This window comes from Zingiber officinale, chromosome 1B (genome assembly GCF_018446385.1).
Source record: "Zingiber officinale cultivar Zhangliang chromosome 1B, Zo_v1.1, whole genome shotgun sequence".
Classification (NCBI taxonomy): Eukaryota; Viridiplantae; Streptophyta; class Magnoliopsida; order Zingiberales; family Zingiberaceae; genus Zingiber; species Zingiber officinale.
The window spans coordinates 152,112,985-152,132,988 of NC_055986.1; the positions used below are offsets into that span (position 1 = coordinate 152,112,985).

General features: G+C 40.9%; 1 pseudogene; it reads left to right on the forward strand.

Moving 5' to 3' along the window:
- The first annotated feature begins 252 nt into the window (after positions 1–252).
- Positions 253–20,004, forward strand: part of LOC121985214 — a 48,499-nt pseudogene continuing 28,747 nt past the window's right edge.

The following is a 20,004-nucleotide window of genomic DNA, read 5'->3' on the forward strand; positions in this document are numbered from 1 at the left end:
TTTATTTATTTTTTATTGTAATAATCTTGAACCGTGAACTGAATCGTGAACCAACGGTTCCGAATCGTCAATCATAATCATCTTAGACGGTTAAGATTAATGATCGACCTATTTGGAATCGTTAAATCGATCATTTCGAACCGTTGGATTGATGGTTAGAACCATCAATTTCGAATTGATCATCAGGTCTAGATGGCAACTGTCGATTGTAAGGTCGTGTCGGCCTCCCTCTCTCCGCCACGTCGCCCCAAGTTATCGCCCTCCCGCCCCCTGGAAATCCCTTCTCATTTGTCCCTTCCTCTCTCGTGACAACGTTTTTTTTGGTGTTCGCCAGCCTTAGCAGAAGAACGCCTTCAATCGCGAATTCCAGGAGAGATATCGATCAAGAACCTAGCAGTCAGCCCACCAACGTCTCCATCATGAATCCAGAGTAGTAAGTGATGCATTCTGGTACCCTAATACGTGTTGTTTTTTCTTTTTCGTTGTCGAATCACAGTTCTTTTTTTTTTTCTCCTAAATTTCATGGATCCAGGCTTTAGGCTCATGAGCTGATTTCGCTGGGTATTTCTGTGATCCGGGTTTTTTCGGTAGAGTTGGAAAAGATTACGCGGTTATGGTTCTTTATCGCTGACTTGGGCTTTTAATAGGCGATGTTGACATGCCTATTTTTCGGATTTAGGGTTAGTGGATTGAGAAATGGTTATGGACGTTCACATGTCTATTTTTCCTATCTAGGGCGAGTGGCTTGAGAAATGGTTATTGTGATTGTATTTCTTCCATTTTATCTGGTGGGAATTGTTGGATTAGCGAATTCATGGCCTCATACTTTAGCTTTTATCCTTCTCTTTGCTTTCTTCATAATTATTGATTTCACTTATAGATTGCTCCATGCTATAATTATTAAAAAATGTATATCAATTTGTTACATGAAATGACGCATATTCCATTCTCTATATTGTTTGAAGGTTATTGTATCAGTTGTTTGCCCAATATCACATATTTATGATGATTGGTCAGTGCTCATGATTCAAATATGCTGTTCAGAGCTTTTTTGCTATGATTGTTACATGACATCTCTTGGACCTTGTAAGTAATTCATTGGTATATTATTATCGGCTAATACTTTGAAATTTGGCATCTAATATGTATCTTGAACTACTTGATGCGAAAAGATTGAGTGTTAACATAAATTGTGTAGGATTGGGTGTGGTCACTAGAAAAGGGTGAATATTCAAAATCTGAAATAGACAAATAAAACCCGAGCCAAAGGTTAGAATATGTAGTGGAATAATAAAAACAACTAAAATAAAATAGCAATGTCACCTTGGTTCTTTTTATGTCATTTGGAACTCCCAAGATCTTACTCCACATCTATGAAATTGTAAGGTGTGTCACTTCTTGAAAATTAACTAACTTTTTCCTTAGCTTAGGTGGAGAATCTTGCTAGAACACAAACAATAAAGCAAATAAAGCTTGTGTAAGAAAATGGAGCTTAACGGTAAAGACCTCAAACCCAAACAAAAATAAAGTAGAAAACTATAAAGTAAAGACAAAGTTTGAGAAATGGAATATCAGTAGAATATAGTAGATTTCTTGTGCTCGAAGGAGCTTCCCTTACCCATTTCACCTTAAATAAGATTTAACCAATTGCTTTGTTTAATTTTAGTACTTAAACCCTAACGAGTCTATTGAATTGTTGATCATGGAAAGTGTTGTTTGCTTGTTGCTGTCTTTAGTAAGCTTATCGAGAATCCATTCAATTATAATAAAACTCAAATATGGACTAGATAACATCCTCTTTAGGTAGTCTAATTTTTAAATTCAAATAGTGGTTCAATCAACTACCTAGTCGATTTAACTCAATTCATTCGAATCGACTTAACTTGAAACAAAACCTAACCTTTCTTACCTTTTTGTTTGCGAGTGGAACATGTTGAGTCGATTGCTTACTCGATTTAACATGTTAGTCATTGATATTAACCCCCAGTCTACTGAATCATCGACTACAACCTTGAAAATATGAATTGACTCATATTAGCTCCTAATCGATTGAATCATCGACTACGACCCCGAAACGTCTATTTTTTGGTTGAGTCCACATCTAAGTAAAAGTGTACCTAAACCCCAAGATTATTGATCACTTGTAATCTCTCAATACTCAATTGCACTATATCTACAAAAAGGCCTTGCCTCTGGGTCTTCCTCTGCCAAGACACATCCCTTTTGTGCTTTCCTTAGTTTCCTAAGAAGCCTTGCTTTCGGGGTTTCCTTATTTGCCACGAGGCCTTGCTTCTGAGTCTTCCTCTGGCAAAAAACCTTGTTTTTGGGTCTTCCTTATTGACATGTGCTTTATTCGAGCATCTTCATTTCCCATGGTTTTTTTTGGACTTCTCCCTTATCAATGCTTGTTAGACTTCTTTGTTTGTGAAGTATCCAATCATTTTTGATCTACTTTGATTTCTCCATCTGTCAATTTCTATTCAACTTCTTTATTTGTGAGTGTCTTCTTGACTTCTTTATCTATGAAGTATTTAGTCAACCTTGTCATACCTAGACCTTTTGACCCATTGCATCAATACTAACTTGTTAAGAATTCTGCATCTTCACATCAACAAACATATCATTAATCTAAATTAAACCTTTTACTGAACACTTTAAAATCACTTGTCAAACTTGTCCAATTGGGGCATGATTGCACCAATATATTGTGGTTAGATCAATTAGTCTTTTTGTATTAATGCTTGTTCACATTCACAATCACTTACAATAAAGGAGCTATACTTGTTGCTTTTCATAGAATTGGTTTATTTTTATATTTATGTATAACGAAGTCATCTTTTTTTAATTGTGATTGAGAAATTTAAACATGTTAAATTTAAAAAATAAGTAGATATTGTTGGATCGAAAGCGCTAGAAGGGGGGGGGGGGGGGGGGAAATACGCTCGTGGCTTTCACTTTTCGTTTCGGAAGAATAATTGTAAACGCAGCGGAAATCAGAACAAACAACGCAAACACCAAGATTTACTTGGTTCAGAGCCTTGGGTGACTCCTACTCCAAGGTCCGCGATCGTTGATCACTTTCGGTGGAAAATCACTATCAATTCGTAAATCTTTACAGCTTTGAAGCACAATTAAATGCAGTAAAATATACCAACGACAAAAGAGAATAGTGAACTTGAAGTTTCTGGTCGTTGGAGTCGAGTTGCGGCTTTGTCGGAACGTTCTTTAAGCAGCACACGGAAAATGGATCGCGTTTCTGATGTTGTGCCTTGCTGCTGCTCGAGACCTGCTTATAAAGCTCGTGGAGGGCGCCTCCAACACCATGGAGGGCGCCCTAAACCTCGCCAAATCCGCAGAATTGATGAGCTCTGACCCGGTTATAGTCTATCTGCCTAAGGGCACCCTCAACCTCCATGAGGGCGCCCTCGCGCCAGTGTCCAGGGCGCCCTCAAGCTCCATGAGGGCGAGGGTGCCCTCGCGCCTTACTGCGAGAGGGTCTCTTCCTGTAAAATAAAGTTAGTCCAACAAACTAACATACTCTGCAAAAACAAAGTTAACATATAGATATGTAATATTAAAGTATTTAATAGTCTCCGGACTGTCCATTTCTGACTTCGGATTCCCGACCGGAAACCCTAGGTCAAACCGATGCCTACTGTTCCCTCACCGGGGAATGCGTCCTCACCTACTCCTCTCAGGAGAATATACCTGTTGTCAGTTGATCCTCCAAACCAACTGAACTTTTGCTTAGCGCTCGAGACTCCAGGACTTTCCGCTGGACGTCCGCTTCACGACCCGCCCAGTCTTTCACCTGGTTCGCGATACCAGGACTTTCCACCTAGAGTTATCACCTCCTAGGACTTTTGCCTGAAGCCCTCGACCCGCCAAGACTTTCCGTCTAGGGTTACTACCCCTAGGGGTTTCCACCTGCCTAACCACAGTTAGGACTTTTGCCTAAGTACACTTAGAACTTTCCTACAAACTCATTCAAATATATTAGATAACAAAACAACTTAACTTTGGACCCTTTGACATAATCACAACTTAGGTTCGATCGTTGGATGCTTTCTGTACCAGCAATCTCCCCCTTTTTGATTATGACAACAAAATTCAAAGTTAAGTAAAACAAAAGTACTAAAAAAGTATAAATGCAATATTAAGAATAGAGTAATTGCAACTACAACATGTTAAGTAATTGTAGCAAATTGAAAAATGTTCTAGTTTTCGCTTTTATTTACTTTTACTTTCACTTTCCTCTCCCCCTTTGCCATATATCAAAAATATAAAGTATAGAAAGGGATGAAAAGAAATGATAGTTTGCTCCCCCTGAAAGGAAGCATTGTCCCACATTGAAAACACATGGGAAAGATCATGGGTTTATAAGAGAAAGATATCTCCATTGGTATGAGGCTTTTTGGGTAGAGCCCAAGAGCAAAATCATAAGGGCTTAGGCCCAAAGTGGACAATATCATACCATTGTGGAGATATCTAAATTCTTTTCGATCCAACAATTGCTAACATATAAAAAATACAAAGAAAATACATATTGCTGTAACAAGTGAAGTAGGGTATACCTAGGAGGCATTTTGGGGTCGTAAGGGAGGAAATCTGGTGTTAACAGTGTGAGATATTTCGTGTCTGGGACGTGAAAAATGTGAACAGAATCGTTTCTGTTCGCTGGAAAACAAGCGTTGAGGGCACCCTCAATAGGTTATGGGGGGCGCCTCCAACTGGTGGGAGGTGCCCTCTAGGGGTTCGGCGGGAGTTTTTCCCGCCGCTCACGAGGGCGCCTTCTTTTGTTTTGGAGTCGCCTTCGTGAGGCGCCTTAAGCGGGTTAACCACATTTTTTTTTGATTTATTAATTAAGTTTTAATTTAAGTTAAATTATTTGTTAAGTTGAGATTGATTAATTGTTAATATTGATTAATTAATTAAGTTAAAATTATTTATTAATTAAGTTAAGATATTTATAAATTAAGTTAAAATTGACTAATTAATTGATTTTATTAAGTTGATATTAATTAATATTGACTAATTAATTGATTTTATTAAGCTGATATTGATTTATTAATTTAATTGAAATTGATTAATTGATTTTATTTAAAATTATTTTAATTTAATTTTAAATTTTACCTAGGTCCATTTCACTCATTTCTAAGTTATCAATCAAGAAACCTTATGAATTTTGTGAGATGGTTAATTTTATCTTTGATTTAAGTTATGTCTAAGGATTAATTTATATTTGAGTTAGACTCATGTTTTTCAATTGGTTAATTAAATATATATTTCAAAGATTGGCTTCCAGACTGTGACGAGGCACTAGGCCTTCTTGGGTATGAGATCATCAACTACTTCTAGACAAAGCTGCTTAAGAAAATTGGATATGTAATTTTCTTTTTGAAACCCCTAGGTCTAACTAGTCAAGTGTAAATTACGCCTAGGTCCTTATCTAGCTTAATCTAAGTATGTATAATAAAAGCAGTAAGAACAATCATCAAACAATTCTAAAAATGGTCTTCTTATTGGCTCCCTGGATCATAGCCTCGATATGGTCTATCAAGGTAATGGATTTGATCCTTAGGGACCCAATATTGTTCAAGTCCAACTTGATTAACCAAGTTGGACTTGGGGACCCATGCTTGGACTAATTTGCTATTATTTCTATTTACTAGAGATAAATATGACTTATATTTTCTTTTAGCCTTGAATCTAAGTTCGGATCGATTGTAAACGGCTCGTTGTTTTCCAAGAATCAGATCAAGATTCTTGGAACCCAGAGTAAACCGTTCCAACGTGTCCTTTAGTTCCTTGACTTGATTTTTCAGGCTAGAATTCTCTTCCTCAAGCTTTTGGACTTGAGTTGAGGTTCCAGTCTGATCAAGATCAGTCAAGGAGCTAGGGTTAGTCACTTCTTTAAGGAATGTTACTTTCTTTTGAAGTGACTTGACCTGGACATTTGATTTAGCTAGCTTACGTAACAAATAATTAACTAAACTGTATAATTTATCTAATTGACACGCACTTACAGTGGGTTTTGGCCCTTCGGAAACGGATACGGATCCGTGGTTTCACTTGGACTCAGCTTCCGATTCGCTCTCGGTCTTCGATTCGTCGATGTGTTCCCGGGCCATCAGTGCAAGGAAGCTCGTCTGCTCGAGCTCTTCGTCGGAATCTTCTGAAGAGGACTCGTCCCATGTGGCTTGTAGTGCTTTCTTCTTTCTCTGCTTCTTTGCTTCTTTGCTTCTTTTAGGTTGGGACAATTGGCCTTGACGTGTCCCTTTTGATTGCACCCGTAGTAGGTTACTTCGAATTTTACCTTTGGACTTGTCTGTACCTTTTTGACTGAATCACCTTCTTGATATCCTTCTTCGTGAGCCCCTTCTTTTTTTTGTAGAGCTTGCGTACTAGGTTGACGAGTTCGGCTTCTATCTCGTCGTCGTCATTATCCGAGTTTGGTTCTTTGGACTCGTGTTCGATTTGATGCTTCTTCCTCGCTTCCTTTGTCTTGCTTGTACCTGCAAACAATGCAATACTTTTCTCGATCGGCCGAGCATTAGTCTGTTCATGTAATTCAAATTCAGAAAATAACTCATCTAATTTAATTAAAGACAAATCCTTAGAAACTTTGTAGGCATCGACCATGGACACCCACAAAGTGTTCCTCGGAAAGGCATTAAGCGCGTACCTTATAACGTTGCGGTTCTCCACTTTCTGTCCGATAGCGTGAAATCCGTTCAGTAGATCTTGAATTTGCGCGTGAAGCTGACTAGCTGTCTCTCCTTCCTGCATTTTGATGTTATACAATTTATTAAAAAGTAAGTCACGCTTACTTACCTTTGTGTCGAACGTGCCCTAGTGCAGCTCGATCAGTTTCTCCCACAATTCTTTTGCACTTGAGAGTGGGCCGATCCGGTTCAGCTCTTCCTTTGTAAGGTCGCATTAGAGGGTGCAGGTTGCTTTGGCGTTGGCTTCGACTTTCTTGATTATGCCTACATCCCAGTTTTCGCATGCTACCGGTTTTCCTGAGTCGTCGAGTGGAAGTGCGATCCCAGTCTTGATGATCATCCACATCTCGAACTGAGCTTGGAGGTATGACTCCATTCGGCCCTTCCAGTAGTCGAAGTCCTCACCGGTGAAGAGCGGAGGGCAGGCTGTGCTGCACCCTTCTTGATGGACCATTATAGCAAAGGGAGATCTCGCACATAAGGAAAAACAAAAACTTGTTCCAAGACTTAGCCTTGGATTAGTAGTGCGGGATAAAGAAAAATAAAACCCGAACTCGAGTGGTGTTGCACCAGCTTCGAGCAAAAACTTTGATGGCGAAAAACGGATCAGAAGGCGGCAATTATACCGATTCCGATCGACTTCGAAAAATCAGGAAATTACTACGAAAAATATTGCTTGAATGGTGGTTGTACCAATTCAAAGCGACCCCGCTCTGATACCAATTGTTGGATCGAAAGCGCTAGGGGGGATGAATAGCGCTCGTGGCTTTCACTTTTCGTTTCAGAAGAATAAGAGTAAACGCAGCGGAAATCAGAACCAACAACGCAAACACCAAGATTTATTTAGTTCGGAGCCTTGGGCAACTCCTACTCCAAGGCCCGCGATCGTTGATCGCTTTCGGTGGGCAATCACTATCAATTTGTAAATCTTTACAACTTTGAAGTACAATTAAATGCAGTAAAATATACCAACGACAAAAGATAATAGTGAACTTGAAGTTTCTGGTCGTCGGAGTCGAGTTACGACTTTGTCGGAACGTTCTTTAAGCAGTACACGGAAGATGGATCGCGTTTTTGATGTTGTGCCTTGCTGTTGCTCGAGACTTGCTTATAAAGCTCGTGGAGGACGCCTCCAACACCATGGAGGGCGCCTTTAATCCCGCCAAATCCACAGCGTGGATGAGCTTAGACTTGGTCACAGTTTATCCGCCTGAGGGCGCCCTTAACCTCCATGAGGGCGCCCTCGCGCTAGTGTCCATGGCGCCCTCAAGCTCCATGAGGGCGAGGGCGCCCTCGCGCCTTGCTGCGAGAGGATCTCTTCCTACAAAATAAGTTAGTCCAACAAACCAACATACTCTGCAAAAACAAAGTTAACATATAGTTATGTAATATTAAAGTATTTGACAGTCTCCGGATTGTCCGGTTTTGACTTCGGATTCTCGATCGGAAATCCTAGGTCGAACCGATGTCTACTGTTCCCTCACCGGGGAATACGTCCTCACCTACTCCTGATATACCTGTTGCCAGTTGATCCTTTAGACCAACTGGACTTTTGCTCTGTGCCCGAGACTCTAGGACTTTCCGCTGAACGTCCGCTCCACGACCCGCCTAGTCTTTCACTTGGTTCGCGACACCAGGACTTTCTACCTAGAGTTACTACCCCTAGGACTTTTGTCCAAAGCCCTCGACCCACCAAGACTTTCCGCCTAGGGTTACCACCCTCTAGGATTTTCCACCTGCCTAACCGCAGCTAGGACTTTTGCCTAAGTACACTTAGGACTTTCCTGCAAACTCATTCAAACACATTAGATAACAAAACAACTTAACTTTGGACCCTTTGACATAATCACAACTTAGGTTTGATTGTCGGATGCTTTCTGCACCAACAGATATCACTAGACAAGATGAAATTTGGTTATCCTAGAGTGCAAAACAATGTGCTTAATTTAATTGGGATCAATTAGAATCCTTTTGGAATATACTTAGCTGATGTAACCAATGATTCGTTGATTCCAACTTGAATTTTTGAAAATGAGTGGACGAAGCCCTCTCCACTCATTTTCAGCCTCACGACAATAGCAATCAAAGCCTTTATCCCATGCTATTGGGCTTGATTCCCTCTTCCTCTATTAATGTGCATATTTGTCATTTTCGGCTTTAAGTTGCTATCATGAATTCATGATGCCACTCATGATCTTGAAGGTTACTTGTTCAACATTGTCATTGCTTGTGATCTTTCACTTGATAAACTTGATACCTCACGATGCCAATCTAGAGAATTTATTGTAGATTGATAGACAATACTAGTTTTAAGAGGTAGCTTATATTAATTAGATAGTTTCACCCATAGTTCAAAATTTCGTTTCGTGCTGGGCGGAACGGGCGAAACTTACCGTTCCGCCAGCGCACCGAAACCGGCATCGGACGAGCGACAATTTCGTCGCGTCATGCGTCATGCGCTAGGAGGAGTCGCGTGCGCACCAGAAATCGTCGCACCATGAGGAACAACGTCGCTAGAAGCTTCCGGTGTCGCCAGAAGCTTCGCAGCGCCTGAAGCGCGTCGCGGGCGTCGGAGGAGTCGCGACGTGACGTTTCTAGTGACGTCGAAAATGTCACGGACGCTTCTGGCGCTGCCGGAAGCGTCGCCGGACTCCTCTGGTGCCGCCGGAGGTGTCACCGGACGCCTCCGACGCCGTTGGAGCCGTCCACAGGGCGTCGGTGGCGTCGCGGGCGAGGCGCGGGCGTGGGCGCTGGGTCGCGGGGCAGGGAATCACTGTGCAAAATTATAATTTAAATAAATTAAACAATTCCTATTTAATTGTGATATTTTAAAGGGGTTTTTTTAAACCATAATTAAATTATCCCAATAAAATATAAAAAATATATTTAAAATTTTTAAAAAATAATCAATTTTCTTAAATAATATTCTGAAATTGTTGTTATTATTTTAAAATTTTTAAAAATTCTTTAAAATTCTAATTAAATTAAATTTTTTTATAAAAATTCTATTAAATCAAATTTATATTCTTATATATATATATATATATATATATTAATTATTTTATATTTTTTACTGATTTAATGTTTAAATAAAATTACCGAAACTGTATCGGCACGGCACGATACGATACCGAAACCGTGTCGTTCCGGTCTCGGATCGAAACCTCGGCACGGGTCGAAATTTTAAACCTTGGTTTCGCCAAGGGGTAGCTTCACTTTGTCAAGTGATCTATCTAAGTGCCTAGGCTCCAAGTGGCCCATTTGGGCGGTCTAGGTTGGTCTAAGGAAAAAGTTATTTTTTATATAAGGTTGCTAGAGTATTTGACATTAGTTGTCTTACCTCTATTTTTATATTTGGGCATAACATTAATCATAACTAGCTAATTTTTTTTCCTATACTTTTGGATCGATAATTTATATTATTAAATTTATATTTTATTATATTTTAGTTTTTTAACTGCAAAAGATGAAATATTTCATTTTTTGTGTAGTGCTCATTTTATCAATTATAATTATAACTTATTTATTTGTGATTGTAAAATCACTTTGAGGGGTTAAGAATGCTGCTGTTTATGTATAGTGTTGCATAATTTAATTTATTTATTTGTCTATTTTAATATTATTTTTATGTTGACCATCATGCCGTGCTTAGGCATTCACCTACCTTGTAGGCGGTGTTGGGAGTTTCACCCCCTTCTACAGTTAGGTAGCTAAATTAATAGTTTTGATGGAGTAAGGCTGAGTATTTTTGTCTAATTTGTGTGTTAAGTTGTGTAGGATTTATCATATATAGAGATTGACTTGGGGTGGCTAAGGTGTATGATGGTTCAAGCTCTAGGAGAGAGTGTGGTGTCTCATCGGAGGGATTGCAAGACGAGGAGCATGGTAAGTCGAAGAGCTGATCTACGTAAGTGAAAGTGTGAAGCATGACATTTGATTAGGAGTTGAGGGCTCAAAGCATTTGAGAGACAGCTTGACGGGAGATGACCTTAAGGCTTTAAGAAACTTTACAATAGATGTGACTTGTGAGTGCCATGACCTTTATCGGTGGACTCGATCGTAGATGTGGTTAATCGACTAGTATTGAGATTCAGTTGACTAATCGGTGGCTGAGAAAATTACACCCAACTGTTTCGAGGTTTTGTGGTTTGACTAATTGACTGGTGGTTGTCTATCAGTCGACTGGTGGTTGAGAAAATTAATATTCTAAGCATATTAGGGTTTGTAGTTTGACTAGTCTATTGCAATTAGGTTCCAGTCAATTGGTACAGTCAACTAGTGGTTCAATACCCCAAACTTAAGTTGGGTTTGTTTGAGGTATTGTGGACTGAATCAATCAATTGATGGTAAGTTTTAGTCGACTAATAATTTTAGACTTTTAGAAAATAAAAAGAATGTTTGCTAGTTGATTGGTCTAGTTAATTGAGGTTCATTTGGTAGAGAACAAAGTGTATTTTGGTCGATTGGTGTAGTCGACTCAGTGTTGAACAATCAACTGATAGTAGGCCCAGTCAATTGATGCTACAATTATTGTGTTAAATGCAACCAAAGATGGAAGTTCTAACGGCTGGTTCAGATAAGACGGAAGCTTTAATGACTTGATGATTTGATAAGAAGTCGATTGATGGTCGCCACATTAGCAAACACCATTCAAGAAGAAGGCTAGAAAAGGAGCTTAAGGGGTTGTGAAAAGACAATCAACCAAGGGCTACCAACGCCCATTGTTTGCCTCTAACAAAGCTTCAATTGTCCTTTTCTTCTCATTTTGTCCTTTTGTAATTGCTGATTTTTAAGAGGTTTCTTCACTTCTGATGCTGTTGAGTAGGCGAAAACATAGTGGTGTGCTTGGGAATGATCCACCTGACAAATTATAGGCTGTGGACGTAACAGTTTTAACAAATTGTGAACCATGTTGAATTAATATGTCCTTGACTTGATATTTTAATTTTGTTCTATATTTTCTGCTGAATATATTTGTCTTGTTAAACACTAATAGGAAGTGGTATTCATCCCCTCTACCTACTAGCATACAATCCAGCAAGTGGTATCATAGCATCATCATGTTTGAAGGACTAATTGCCACGAAGCAAATTGCTGAAGATTGAGTTCAGATCCCAAAGATAGAGGGCAATTATAGTTTGTGGAAAAATGATGCTTTTCTTTTGATTCCGTGTCAACATCATAATAGCTATAGATAATAATAATATGTTGTCTTTGTCGAGGTTGATAAAGAAATAAAAGTTGGTGTTGATGGCTAACATAAAAGTGAAACTAGCATTGGAACAAACCCTAGTTGAGTAGGAGATGAACAAGATTGAGCAACACTTGACCATGAAGGAGTTATGGGAGAAAGTCGTAGCCATGCATGAAGGATCAAACTTGCATGGAGAGATCTCCTACAAACAAAATTCTAACTCATTTACTATGCTGAAAGGAGGGTAAATCACCAATATGCATGCTAGGTATAAGAGGGACCTCGTCCACCTCATCCAGATCTATCGTCAACAATTACCTCATTGCTAGAGTTTTAAATATATGTATTTTAGAACAATTGTTTTCAAAATTAGAACTACATGCTTTCGGGGATCCAGATGCCAAAATGGAATGGGCTTATGAACATCACAAGTTAACTTTGGTCGGAGAAGAAAAGGATAGAAAGGGTAGAGCATCGTCTTCAGATTTAAGGAGTACACTGTGGAGGATGACAGCGATGATGAAGCTTGTATGGTAAGAAATAAATTTAAAAATAAACTAATATTGAACAGGAATAATCTAAACAAATACTTGAGGCATAAGGAGGATAGAAAGAAGATTGGTTGCTACTATAACTGTTACGAAGGGATGCAAAGGGCCAATGCGCTAAATTGAGAAAATAAAGGGACAAGGAGATAGCCTCATTCAAAAGCCCAAAGAAGAAGCGCCCTAAAAGAAATTTGAAGGCAATTTGGGATACAACCAACTTATCAAAATTTATTTAATCCAACAATAGAACTCTCTTGGCACTTCTGAAGATATATAAAGGCCCTTCATCATTTGAAGAGGAAGCAGGGGCTAGACTAAACAAGGCATTTATGGTGATAGATGATGCAATCTTATCCTCATCTAAAGAAGGCAAGGGATTGTGAGATCAAGGGGGATTTGATGGTTATGATTTGGTCGACACGGTAAGGTAAACTCTTCCTCATATAACGCTAAATTAATCGAGTTAGTTAATTCCTCAAATAAGACACTTGATAAATTTGAAAAGAACAAAAATTTGAAAAAGAAAAATTTTCATTTAGAAGAAAGACTTAGCCTTATAGTTCCTTGTGATAAATTACATGACATTAGGATTGACAAGCTAAATTAGAAAATGAGTTATTGAAAAAGTAAATTGATTCTTTGAAATTAGCATTAGAGAAATTTATTATAGTATCAAAATCACTTCTTGGTCATTAGAAAACTCTTAGGGTCAACCATATTATACCTAATTCATATATTTTTATATGGTTCTCTTAGCATGAACATTACCATTGTTTTTGAAAATTAATTTCTATTTTGCAATTTTACTAGTGGATTTTTAAAACATGGTTTTGAAAGTTTATAGAAAATTGGATTTTTGTGAAAATTTTCATGTTTGTATCAAGCTATTATTTAAAAGGCATTTTCATGAAAAAATAAATTTTTACTTATAGATATACATAAAAAGTTCTTCACAAAATTTTATAATTTTTTAAAATTATAAAATTTCCTATATGTTTTTGAAATATGGTATAAAAGTTGATTTGAGGCAACAGTCGATTGAAATAAAATTATCAATTAGTTGTACTACAATCGAATTATCAATTAGTTGTACTTCATTCTATTGGTCGTCCATTTTCAATCGATTGATATCCTAGAGGTCGGGTTCGGGTCTCGAAAACAACCTTTTGCGAAACAAGGTATGGATGCATACAATAGGTCCCGTATTAGTGGGAGCTTTGTGCACCGACTGTCCTTATATGAAGTTTAGGGTTAATGAGAGGTTTTTAGTAGTTTTTGACAAAGTCTAATGGGTATTAGGTTTTTTAGAATACTCTTTTGATAAGTGGCAAAGGGAGAGTTGACCTTTATTTTTCTATAGACATTTTTTTTGAAAATTCCTTGCTCAAGGGGAGCTTAGGTGAATGGGAGTTTGTCGTGATTTTGAAACTTTCCTTACATGCCATTTTAATTATAACTAAAATGGATTGCCAATTATAAAAAAGGAAAGATTCTTAGGTCTATTGTTCCTCTCTACTTTTAAGTGGTTAAGGATTTTTATGAATTGAGAAAAAGGTTTAAATTAGGTTTATTATTTTATCTAATTTGTGCAGGATGTATCATGCATATAGGTTAACTTAGTGTGACCAAGATGTGTGATGGCTCGAGGTCCAGAGATCAGAGAAGGATGACACATGCAAGGGACTATAGGATGAGGAGCATTGGAGCATGAAAAGCCGACATAAATGAAGGCGCACAAAATGGCATAAGGAGGAGTTGAGGGCTTAGAGCATTCGAGGGACACAATTTGACATGAGAAGACCTTAAGGCTTGGAGAAACTTCACGAGAGATGTGCATGGAATGACCTGTATACAAGGGATGAAGATAGATGACAACTTAAGCTGGTGGACTCGATTGTAGACGTGGTCAAAGTAGAGGAACCATTTAGTTGGTGTTGGGAATCAGTTGATTGGTGACAAAGAAAATATACCACAAGTGTTTCGGGGTTTTGTGGTTTAGTCACTTGAAGGTTGTGTATCAGTTGAGTTGTGGTTGAGAGAGTTAGTAACCCAAATATTTTAGGTTTTATTGTTTGATCTGTCGACTTGTAATTGGGCCTCAATGATTGCTGGTTTAATACCCTAAGTTGGGTCTGTTTGGGGTATTGTAGAGTAAATGAGTTGTGTAATGAGTAAGTTCCATTTGATTGATGATTCAAACTTTTGGCAAATGATTGAGGTTCGTTGGTCGAGAATAGAATTTTTTTAGTCAATCGACACAATGACTTGACATTGAACAACAAGATTTGAATAAGATAAGTGGATTAATCAACTGATGATTGATGAGCATATCAGTTGCTTGCTCACCTTCAGTGTTGCCGAGAAGGAGAAAAATGTAGAGTTGTTCCCACTGACAAATAATAGGCATTAGGGCATAGTGGTTCTGGGGAATCGTGAATTGCCTTAAGTCGTGTACCTGGTTTTATGTTTTAATTTTGTGTTGATATAAATAATGCAAAAATTGGTATTTGCCCCCTCTACTACATTGACACTCAATCCAACAGATAGTGGGTGTACCGCTAGGATTGACCTTTTAATACCTTGTTCTAAGGTAAACCAAATTGAATTCACTAGTCTAAATTTATTTCTTAAAACATTAAGATCAATGTTATTGCTCAATTCAAAGTTGTGCATAATACTAGTTGCTTAATTCAAATTTATCGTCATAGCCTAGTGAAATGGATGTAAGATATTTCAGTTGTTAAGGTGTCCGAAAAATGTTCTATATCAATTCAAATGTTTTTTTTTTAAATTTTATTATATTTTTAAGCTCGTTCAACCCTCTCATAAGGCCATGTTGATCATTTTATTAGAGTTGGTCAATTTTAGGATTAGTTCTCATGCATGTGCATATCTAATGCATGTATCATATATCTCTTCTTTGTGATGTATGTCAGTGTGTAATTCTTCACGTGTGTGCAACAATTGCATGCTGCCACTCCACCTTTAGCACAACCGTTGTTGCGATTGTTCCAACATCTCCTAATCATCAACACCAACATTACCAAAAAATCTAATCTTAAATAATGCTTCGTCTATATCTAGAAACTAAAATGCCCTGAAGAATTTATAAATTCAGTTTGATTCCTCAATGTAAATTTCTTTTGGGAAAAGAAGGACAAGTATTGATTTGGTTGAGGAGCTACAATGGAGGATGAGGAGCTAGGATTCTACCTCCTTTGCCTAAGGGATTCCATTTCTTTTATCTTCTCTTGCTGAGATTGGTAGTAGTGATTTCAACTGCTCTTTTTGTCATGGAGAGCACCTCTTTGTCCAATATCCAAAACCAGGGTTTTTCTGTTTCTTCTCATTTTTTTTTTTTTACCTTTTTAAGGGTCCAATATCCAAAACCAGGGTAGAATTATTGCTTATCTCTAACTAAATCTATTAAATTAAGTGACCATGACACAATAATTGTACCTAGTTTCATGGAAAACAAACCAATTCCACAACTCAAATCCATATGAGGCGAAACATTTGTCATCAATTTATTCACTCATTGCCTTTGGGAAATCTAATTAATTCTTAAAACATTAGATAATTTTTTAAACTTTTTTTTTTATTATTTGAACTTGTTATATACATACTCTAAAAGTGGGTATAGAGAACCAACAACATGACACCTTGATAATATCAATTGAGTCATTCTATTAAAAATTTAGTGACCATGGCACAATAATTCTACCTAGTTTCATGGAAAACAAACCAGTTGCATAACTCAAATCCATATGAGATGAAACATTGGTCACCATTTTATGCTCTCATTGCCTTTGGGAAATCTAATTAATTCTTAAAACATTAGATAATTTTTTAAACTATTTATTTTTTTTATCATTTGGACTGATTATATACATACTCTAAGAATGGGTATAGTGAACCAACAATATGACAGATTGATAATGATCCTGTCCGAACCGCTGAACCAAAGGACGCTGGGCACGCGACGCGCTCCTAGTCGATGGAGTGGATCTCCGGCTGGTCAAACGAAGCTCCGGCGATCCTGCACCAAAGTCGAGCCGGGAAGGGATTCCCGGCGGCGACCCTCCGACGCTCAAGTCAGGTAAGTGGGGGAAAAAGTGACTGCCAAGCTCGTATTATGCGTACCTTTGGCGGAGTAATAGACTCTTTATATAGGAAGGAGAAGGAACTAATGCACGTCCACCGAGGTGCATACGTGTCAGCAACCCATACCCCGGTATGCACCTGTCAGAGAGCTTACCTGACACCATACTGCTACAGTCCGAGCATGTTCTTCGATGGGACAATAGGACCCCCCGTTGTCAGACTAGGAGTATGGCGTAGCCATACGACTTGACGGCTGTCAGAAGCTGTTCCCGTCTTTTACCCACCGCCTGACCGGAACGTCCGACCGGCCGGGAGGGCGAAGAACGTCGTCCGGACGGCCTTAATTCCTTGCGCCGACCGGGAGGCACGTCCTTCCGCTCGGTCATTATGTACTGCTTCATTTGAGCGTCGAAACCCTGGTCCCTACCAGGGTGCCTTTTACTATTAGATTTCCCTTTCTTCCGAGTCCGGTCGGCTCGTCCCTTTCCGGCGAGCCACTGGACCCTTTGACCTCCCCGTGGCGTTGACCCCTCCTTATGGGGTTCCGGATTCTTACCGCCGGATCACTTGCCTTCCTCTCGAGTCTAGTCGAAGGAGGCAAAGTCCGACTGACTGGACTGCCGATCTGCCTGAGAAATGATCATTGCATTAGGCCGCTCGGCCAGGCATAAGGATGCTTATCCGTGCGGCGGTATCTGTCCGTTCGGCGATATTTTGTCCATGCCTTGTGTTTTCTTGAAATCCACGCCCGTTGTTCTCCCATGCTACCCATCACGTGCTCTGCGCACGGTAAGGGGAGCTCATAAAATGCAACTAGTAACCGGCTGACACGTGGCGATCGTGCATTTGTCAGCGTATGGCGGTTGCGTCATTTCCGATGGGACAGCCGCCGTTTGAAATGGACGGCTAGATGACAACCTCGATATCGACGACCTGGATCGGACGGTGGAGATCGCTCCCGGGCGGCGATATAAAGCCCTTGACTCCATTTCCGCCGCATTTCGCCCTCTTCGTTTCCGGACCCCTGTCGTTCCTCTTTTCGCCGACGACCTTGTGCTCAGGCTTTCCGACGACCATACGGCTTCTTCCGATCATCTTCCTCGCTTGTAAGACCTTTTTCTCGCTCCCGACGCTTTCTTCTTTCTGTTAATCATCCCTTTCAGTCGGTTTTCCTCCATTGCTTGAACCCTCCTCTTCTATCCCGCATTCTGGCCTTTCGATCATGACCAGTACCTCGCAGCCGACCGGCGGTACTCCGGGTCTTTGGTACTCGAACATGGAAAGCCGGTTCGACGAGGAAGACGCCTTGCGCCTCACTCGAGCATATGACCTACCGATCGACCACCAAATAGTGTTAGCCACACCGTCCGATCGGCCTCACAATCCGCCGCCCGACACTGTTGTTTTCTTCCGGGACCAATTTCTGGCCGGCCTACGTTTTCCACCCCACAAGTTTTTCTTAGAAATTTGCAATTATTTCCGCATTTCGCTCGGCCAGGTAGTTCCCAACTCTATCAGGTTGCTGAGCGGAGTGATAGTTCTGTTCAAACTGAACGGCGTTCCCTTAACCCCAAAAATCTTCCACTACTTCTACTATCCCAAGCAAGTCGAATGGGGCACTTTTGTTTTCCAGTCTAGGATAGGCTTCGTCCTTTTCGATAATATGCCGAGCTCCAACAAACATTGGAAGGAGCATTTTTTCTATATACGTTTTCCCGAACGGCCAACTTTTCGCACCAAGTGGCAGACGGCGATGCCATCGCAACCGGAGCTCGGCAAATTTAGAGGTGACGCGGCCTATCTTCATGCAGCCGAACGGCTAGTTGGCCAGCGCTATCATATTGACAAACTACTCCTCCCGGGAGTAATGCACATATTCGGCTTGTCCTCTACCACAGCCGATCTGCCCTGCAGCATGAGTAAGTTTCCTTATCTTCCCATTTGTTTTGTTCTAACTGATTTATTTTTTGCTCCTGCAGCTGAAGTCATGTGGCGCGCCAAAGCTACCGAGAAGCTCAAACTAAAGGCCGCTCAGATTGAGGCGGTGACGAACAAGGAGGCCGCCGAACGGGGCCTTGCTCTGGCTGATCCGGCAGGCGAAGAAGGTGAGGGGATGCCAACTGTCCCCGAAGCCTCAGACGCCCCAACTTCTCATGATGAGGCCGCGGCCGACATAGAACCTCCTACCGAAACTGAGGTGGAGGGCCGTTCGGCCGATGATGTGCCGCTACGCACTAGGAAACGCCGCCAACCGGAATCCGCCCCTGCTTCTACACTTGATGGGCCACAACCCGAACGGGGCGCGGATGCACCGGTGCAGTCTGGGACGGTTTCCCTCGAGAGTACCCCGACCCCTCAGGGTTCTCCGAGGGCCAGTTCGGAGGTGCCTTCTTCCATCCCTTCAAGAACTTTGCGCCGTATCAGGCGTTTAGGCGAGCTACCCTCCTCGTCTGCTGGTGGGCCGTCTCAGAGCGAGCCGAGCGGCCAGAATTTACTTAAAACTGTTCTGCGCCTTCCTTCGGAGGAGTACATGGCTGCTGCTGATCGGCCAGTGTTTCCTGAGCAGATGATCACCCTGACGGGCCCTCTCAAGCTTGGTTGGATGCTCGGCGACGAATAGCCGCGCTAACTCCCGGGCAGCTCGGCGACAGCAACCTTTAGTCGGCCACAGGGGTATGCTCTCCCTCCTCTCCCCCTTTTTATATTTGAATTAAGTTTTTAATCCGCCCACGTTTGCTAGCAGAACTGGGTGGAGCAGATCGCCATTAGCGATCGGTTGGCCGAACTGGAGGATGAACTGAAGAAACAAAAAGCAGCGGGGGAGGCCAGGCAGTCGACGGCCGCTTTGGAGAAGTCCCAAAAACTGCTAGATGCCGAGCGGAAAAGGGTGTCTGATCTGGCGAGCAAGGTCGTTCGGCTTGAAACAATGATTAAACAACGAGACAAGGAGATCAAGACGACGACCACTCGGAAGCAACAAGCCATCAATGATATGGACCGCATGAAGGTGGAGGTCCGGGGGCTGGAGCAACGCATCAAAGACTTGGACGCCCTGCTGACCACCGAGAAGGAGAGCCGCTCGGCTGATCTCCAGAGATTTGATGGGGACTTGAAGGAGCTTCAAGCTGCCAGTGATGCCGCCCACTCCGCGCTCAAGGAATACCAAGAGGGGGAGTCAGCCCGCTCGGATGAAGTGAGGAAGGCGTTCCTCCGTTCGGAAAACTTCGGAGAGAAGTTTACCGAGAAGATATCCCTCACTTTCGAGGAGGCGATCAAGGCGGCGGTGGGCTATCTGAAGACCAAAGGCCACCTGTCTGCCGAGCTGACCATCCCCCCGAGGATCTAGCGAGCGTGATGGACACCATCCCCGACGCTCTTTTTGATTTTGATGTGTGAGGAGCGTTTCTGTAAACTTTTTTGAATTCCCGCCGGT